General features: G+C 24.3%; 1 protein-coding gene across 1 annotated transcript in view; it reads right to left on the bottom strand.

Moving 5' to 3' along the window:
* Window positions 1–2495, bottom strand: part of LOC113373418 (protein phosphatase PHLPP-like protein) — a 31703-nt gene extending 29208 nt beyond the window's left edge. The window contains exon 1 of the mRNA XM_026613716.1: window positions 2374–2495. The gene's annotated coding sequence lies outside the window, so the exon portion shown is untranslated. The remainder of the gene's footprint in view (window positions 1–2373) is intronic.
* Between the last annotated feature and the right edge of the window lie 5259 nt (window positions 2496–7754).

Here is a 7754-nt window from a genome sequence, read left to right on the forward strand (position 1 = left end):
AAACTTAATTACATAATTAAATTTATTACTTTTTATGTACATTTTATCATTTTTATTTTAATTTAAATTTAATTTAATCTTCCTTAAATCAATATTACATAAATAAGTTTCAACTTTAATTTAAATATTTTCATGTAAATTTTAAGTAAGATGTGATTTTGTAACCTCATAAAAAAAACTTAGATATATTAGATCTTGTTAGCTTATCACTAATTTATTTTAGCAGATTTTTTCCTAATTTGGAAATTAGAAAAATAAAATAAGTTGTCGAGATCCTCTCACTAATATATTTTATTATTTGTTTTCTAATTTGGAGTAAAAATTTCTAATTTCATATATAATTCATGTCATCAAAATATATTATTCCATATTATAAATCAAAATTTCAAAAGAAATTATTATTAAAATTACTTAATTAAAATCAATAAATTACAACTAGAAAATATTTATATTTGATTTTTGTGAATACGGGTTTGGACACAAGGTAAAATCGTTGAATATTCTCAAATTATATCATAACTAAATTTACTTTATTAAATAACAACTGCATAAGACTATCAATAATGTGTTTATGAATTTATATTTGATTTTTGAGTATTAGGTTGTGGAAACACTGAAAAATCATTGAATATCACTTAAATTATGTCATTCTATTTACAAAAATCAAATTTTTAAAAGTATCATTATCAAAATTCTTTTGTAAATAATAACTGTGAAAGACTATTAACGTGCTTATAAATTTATATTTGATTTTTGTATATTAGGTCCTGTAAAAAAGTGGAAATCATTTGAATATCAAAAATTATATTTGATTTTTGTGAATACGGTTCTGGAAACAGGGAAAAATCATTGAATATTTTCAAATTATATTATAACTAAATTTACTTTATTAAATAACAAAGATATAACACTTCTAATGTGTTTATAAATTTTTATTTGATTTTTGTATATTAGGTTGTGGAAACACTGAAAAATCATTCAATATCATTTAAATTATGTAATCCTGATGTTCAAAAATAAAATTTCAAAATATATCATTATCAAAATTATTTTGTAAATAATAACTGTAAAATACTGTTAATGTGCTTTGGGTCCTGGAAAAGGTGTAAATCATTGAATTTCATTTAAATTACACAATATTTATTCTATTTCTATTAATTTTATAAATGACAATAATAATGTGCTTAATATGTTTTTGTTTTATATTCGATTTTTATGTATAAGTTTCTGGCAAAAGTGGAAATGCATAATTATTTTCTTATATTTTGTTAGCGTCCGTTCCACTTGCTTGATTATTGTTTTAATTTGATATCCTGTAGCGGAACTAAATACGTGTTCTCTTAAAAATATCTTTTTAAATAAAGCTGAAATCACAAATACATGTATTTTGATTATATGGCCAGTTTAACGTGAAAAGCTTATGAAATTCTTACGATATATATGTTTATTTTAAAATTAAATTACATCATTTATATTTGGCCTTGGGTATAACGACCTCCAAATTTACATGGAAAATGGATATGACATAAAATATTTTTGTATGAGAAAAAATAATGGTGAAATTTTGATTTATAATATGGAATAATATATTTTGATGACATGAATTATATATGAAATTAGAAATTTTAACTCCAAATTAGAAAACAAATAATAAAATATATTAGTGAGAGGATCTCGACAACTTATTTTATTTTTCTAATTTCCAAATTAGGAAAAAATCTGCTAAAATAAATTAGTGATAAGCTAACAAGATCTAATATATCTAAGTTTTTTTTATGAGGTTACAAAATCACACATTGAATGATTTATTTTTGTTCCTAAAGAATAATGACTCTTAATTAATATTCATTAAATTTTTACAGATAATTTAAGCTATGACTTTACTATTATCTAAAATTGTCAATAATAATATGAGGCAACAAAAAATGTAATATATTAATTTTATTAATTTCTTCTGGCGTGTACAATATTAAATAAATATGAAGATAAAATAATTAAAAAAAAACCTATAATTTTGTATGGGTATCACATATATAGTTTAACAAAGTATTAACAATATTTTTCATTATTATTAAATTTATATAAACAGATGGAAATAGTCCCTTGATATTTATATAAAATTGAGTATTATAGTCAAGTACTGGATAGCTATTATTATTTATGATTTATTTTTTTAAACTAGAAGCATTTTTCTCACAAAATTATTCACTTAGTTTTTTATTTATAAATTAATACCTCGAAATATACTTATTTGATTTGGTGTTCAGCAAAATAAAATATATAATTTACAAAAATAAAATAAAATTATTTATTTACAAAAAATGAAGAATACATAGATTTCAATAATTAATTGTCTAAAAAATATGAACGTACCTTAAAAACAACGTATCCAAAATCACCACATAAACTTTAAAATTAATTCGCATGTCCATAAAATTTAATCAAATTAATTGAATGTCTATAAAATTCCAATACATATTATTACAGAACTCATCACTTCTTGTCTAAATAATCACATAACTATAAATCCATTGCGTTTACAAAACAATTGAAAGAAAATTGTTGTAGATTTTACTTTCTATGAGCAGGTATCCCCCTTGATACTACTTCGACGTCCGACGCATGACTGATGCCTGATGGCTGCCTGCATTGCCAAGGTACACCGGCCAGGCCAGGCCAGGCCAGGTCAGGTTGACCGTACAAAAATTATTTTACCCAATGAGATTGAAATATTTTTGGGTGCATATTAACATTTACGGATTCTAAATAAAAGAACTTCCCAAAAACAAATATAAGTCGAATTGTTAAATTGATTTAGCATATAAAATATGTTTATAGTGCTCCTAAAGTATAATTAAGGTCAAAATCTCTGTACTAATTTCAATAATATTGGCTATTTTTAAAATTAATAGTTTTTAATTTTAACCGTATATATAAAGCATGTTCGGAGTTTATATACAATGTATGACAAAAACACATAACAAAAAAATACACTATTAATGAATTTTTTCACTTAATAAAATTTTTCAATTTATTTTCATTACCTAAATTTTAATTATAATTATAATTATTATTCATATTATAGTTTTAAGATATATAAGGTATATAAAACCATAGGACTAATTGAACCAATCTTATTCTATTCAAAATAAAAAAAAATTCAGTGTAAATATCTAAACATTATGAATAAAACATACCTAAGGAAGTATATTATTGTGTAAATTTATGTTATTATTAATACACAGTATATTAGTATATTATTATAAATATTTATTAATACTATTATAAAAGTGAATGCCATTTAATTATTCGATTCATGGAATGTAAGAATAAGTAGTTTTTGGATTGACAAAACAGTACAATATAATCATTAATATTAATAAGTTCTAGAGACTATTAATTTATAAATCAATAGACAAGAAACTTCAATACAATATGTGGGAAATAAGAATTTCTAGGGGAAACCGATATTTTTTATTATTTTTTTTAAGTGTATAAATGTACATAACTAGTTAAAAGTATAAAAACAAATGCAATTTATTATCGAACTGAAGATTGTACGATTTTAATTAGATCACTATATAATTATAAGTTTGTATGGTGTGAGATATTATTAGTTTCTGAAATAACTTATCGATGGATTAGATATATAAATTAGGTAATTTAAAATAAATATTTTATAAATATATTTAGTATTTAAATATTTTAATTTTCAAACATTCTAAATAAGTATATATATATATATATATATATATATATATATAGAATAAATATATATGTATAATCATCATTACATCTTCAACCAGTCTACAAATAACACACTATCCATTTGTGATTTTTTCAAATCAGTATTTTGTGAAAATATTGTTGTAATTTCAAGTTAATGTTTATAATACATAGTGTAGTGCATTACCATATCCTAATACCATGGATTATTAAAATTTTCCAATTTAACACTAAGATCAACTAATTTTTCCACTGAATGAAGGCTAGGATTATAGCCGAAACGTATGGATTAAAAATAAATTTTTGAAAGAAATTCTTTTTTTTTTTTGATGTTATGCCCGATTATTAGACTTTGTTAATACATATGTCAACATCAAATTCAGAATCATACAAAATATATATATATATATATATATATATATATATATATAATGTAATTAGCCCAAGAACAATATGATTAACACCTCATATGCATTTTATTTCAGGACAATTAAAACTACATTAACGACCATTATCGTCTTCATACCTGTCTTCATCATTAACAATGCGTTTATGCCCATATAGTGATGTCGCAAAATCGCACGTATTTTCTACATAGTACCGAGTACATAGTAAATATAAATCCTCTGTCCTCTCTTCGCCGCCATGTAAAACTAGTTGTAAATATGTACATAATATTCATTGTGCTACCTGTTGTTCGTGTTTTTGTGTAGTGATCTGGTGCTCTCTTGTGTGTTGGTCACGCTGCATGAACCGACGCCGGATGTCGGCTACAACGTGTTTTATCCGAGGGCCGGAAACAACCTATCCTACTCTTTTCGCTCATTTTTTGTAAGGGACACCTTTCACACTTGCACGGATAAAATTATAGTGCAACTAGTATTGCAAAGCATCGTGACTTATGGCAAATTGCTGAAAGTTCTTGTACCTAAAATTAAATTTTAAAAGTCGAAAAATGAGTTAACGAAGTTATATTACAACTAGCATTGCATGGCATCGTGACTTAAATTAAATTTTTCAAAAAAGTCTTAAAATTTTTTGAAAATTTTGATTTTTTTTTTTAAAATGAGTTTAAATTTTTTTTATTTATGAAGCTGCAGGACCTGCCTTGTCCAAAAACTAATCAGCACATCTCCTTATTAATAGGAATCGAATGAGTTTTAAAACATTTAAACCGGCTGATCCGTATTACCGATTTCGTCAATAAAACTTTGTATCCGCACACACACACACATACACATACACGTATACACACACATACACATTCATTTTTTTAAGGCATGCCAAAATGTTCAGAAACCTGTGAAACAAAACGATATATAAAAAAAAATTATTTTCGTTTTTTTGCGATTACTATAACTTACCCTACGGATGAGTTATTATAATTACCAATATTTTGCAAGGTTCTGTATCACTTGAAAGCAACGTAACTCACCACTGAAAAAATTTAATTTTATAAATAAATAGATGAATTATAACTTCCATAAATTGAAAAAATAAAGCAACCATTTAGTTTAGTATAATAGTTCCATTTCTGCCGTTTAGAAGCTAGTTTTGTTATTAACTATATTACTAGAATAGAATAATAGTTCCATTTCTGTCGTTTAGAACCTAGTTTTGTCATTAACTATATAGGCGAACAAAAATAACCAACATTAAAGAAACAATGGTATCTATTATACTACTACTAATATATATTTTTTAATTTAAATTTTTTGAAGAAATACAATTTAAACTATGTCATTCTATGTTTGAAATGAAATTTTGAAGATATCCTCTGTATTAAAATTGCATCATTAAATGAGGCTATTTACGATCAAATGATTTCACAAACAGCATTCAGTAAGATATTGGAGATAATTACTATTGAAAAAAACATTTATTAAAAATTAAAACGCTTTTTGAATAGGTACTATTAATATATGAATAATTTGAACTGCCAAGAAACAAAAAAATAAAGCAACTTGGTTGGCTTATTTTAAAGAATAATGTATAGTTGATTAATTGCTTTTGTTTATCACAAAGTGGTCATGATTTCACAAAATATATCCAATAAGATATTGCTGATATAGTTAGTATTTGTTTCTCATTACAACCTTAATACTGACAATAAGATGTCCAAAAAAAAACTGCTCATTAAGTATTTTCAAAAACCATTATAAGACTACCATTTGAATGAAATAAATCGATATATTAATTTTATTGTAATCAAAGATGTATATTGGTTCTGTTTATGTCGGTAATAATTATTTTTGTTATTATAAGAAGAATAAGTTTCTAATAAAATCTTTCTAATTCTAATAAAATATTTATCGTAATGATTTCACAAAAAATATCCAAATGGAGACAATATCCAATTGTGATCCTCACACTGACAACTCCTTGTGAGATTAGTATTAAATACATCAAGTAATATAATCACACATTTGTTATTGATAAATTCAGTGTAAATATCTAGGTTCCAAATTTCACAATAAATTGTTACATCACTTTTGAACACGTGCACAAAAACTACCACATAAAAATTAATAAATACTGGTTTTATTATAAAATTCATAAATGTATGTTCGATATGTAGTTTTCTAAGGCTTCGTAGAATATAATAAAATCTAAACATAACAATGATTCTAATAAATTAATAATTAAATTATATATCAATTTCCACTAAAATCTCATCCCAAAAAAGCCTTAGTTTCACCCCGTGTCCCAACAAAACAATTAGCATAACAAGAACCTGAACCGATGTTTTTATATGATGTTCAACAGTATGTTGCGACCTCTTTTTGCCATTTAATAGTTCACAGAATCGTGTGACCTGGTGCTCTTCCGAATAAATCTATGATTATAGAATCGAATAGACATCCATTATTCGCATGAATGATGCTTTGTCATTTAAAATATGTATTTTGAATAACAGGATGCTACTTGCGAACAATAATGCTCTTTACAGGCGCGGACGGAGGCATATTTCGCCTCTATAGTAGATAGAATAGATAGGCCATGGACTATTGATTAGACATTAACAATAGCTATTGATGATTTACTATGATAAATAATACCAATGACTAATAAATAATTTAAATCAGATATAACTAACTTAGATATATTCAACTTTTCACGCAAGTGGAAATTCTATCTGAAGGGTAATCTGTAAGTTATCAGATAATGTTCCTTAATTTTTACTACATAGTTGCAATATATAAGTATTGTTGTCAGATATGTTTTACATATTATTAATTCTCAATTACTTAAACACATACTCATAATCTATCATTGTGATAACTAGTTCCTATTTCATACAGATTAGTTGCAATAGACAAAATAGTAAGTACCTATTTAGTGAGTCATCAATCAGTCAAGCATAAATATTTTTTATTTTTTCCTAAAGGTTGGTTTTAATCAATATAATATAAATTATAATTTACTAGAATATATAATTATTTGTTCTTCTGTCCTTGTGAAGGAAATTTTCATATAAAATTAATAATAAAGGCACTTTGAAGAGTTAAAAGGCAGGTAATTGTTTTTTAAATTTATTTACTGCGTTCATGGGCAACACCAAAACCTATTATATTAAATTATATTTGAATTTATTTTTTATATATACAGAATTATTTGTCTAAAATAAGAGTATTATATATTACTATTTTTTTTATCAACATTAAATTTATTTTCGTATTTTTAGTTTATTATATACCTACTTTTCAACAGGATAATATGTGGTACCCCATCAAGTCCTAAAAGATCTTCAGTACTCCTGAACTCCTGGGAAATATTATTTCTTCAATATTCTGAAGAATGAGTTTTTAAATTAAGAACACTACAGTCATCTGTAGGTAATAATAAATAAGATATTTTAAATAAATAACTGCCGAGAACTGTTTATAGATGGTACTGCTGAACAAAATCTTTATTTCTCACAACATTATATTTGAAAATATTTGATTTACTTTTTTAGCATTGCTTTTTTATATTATTTTCTGTATTTTGTTAAAATTTAGTTAGACTTTCTTTTACATGAATTACTC

Source organism: Ctenocephalides felis, unplaced genomic scaffold (assembly GCF_003426905.1).
Source record: "Ctenocephalides felis isolate EL2017-DRISC unplaced genomic scaffold, ASM342690v1 CF-g0.4_SCAFFOLD_01604, whole genome shotgun sequence".
NCBI lineage: Eukaryota > Metazoa > Arthropoda > Insecta > Siphonaptera > Pulicidae > Ctenocephalides > Ctenocephalides felis.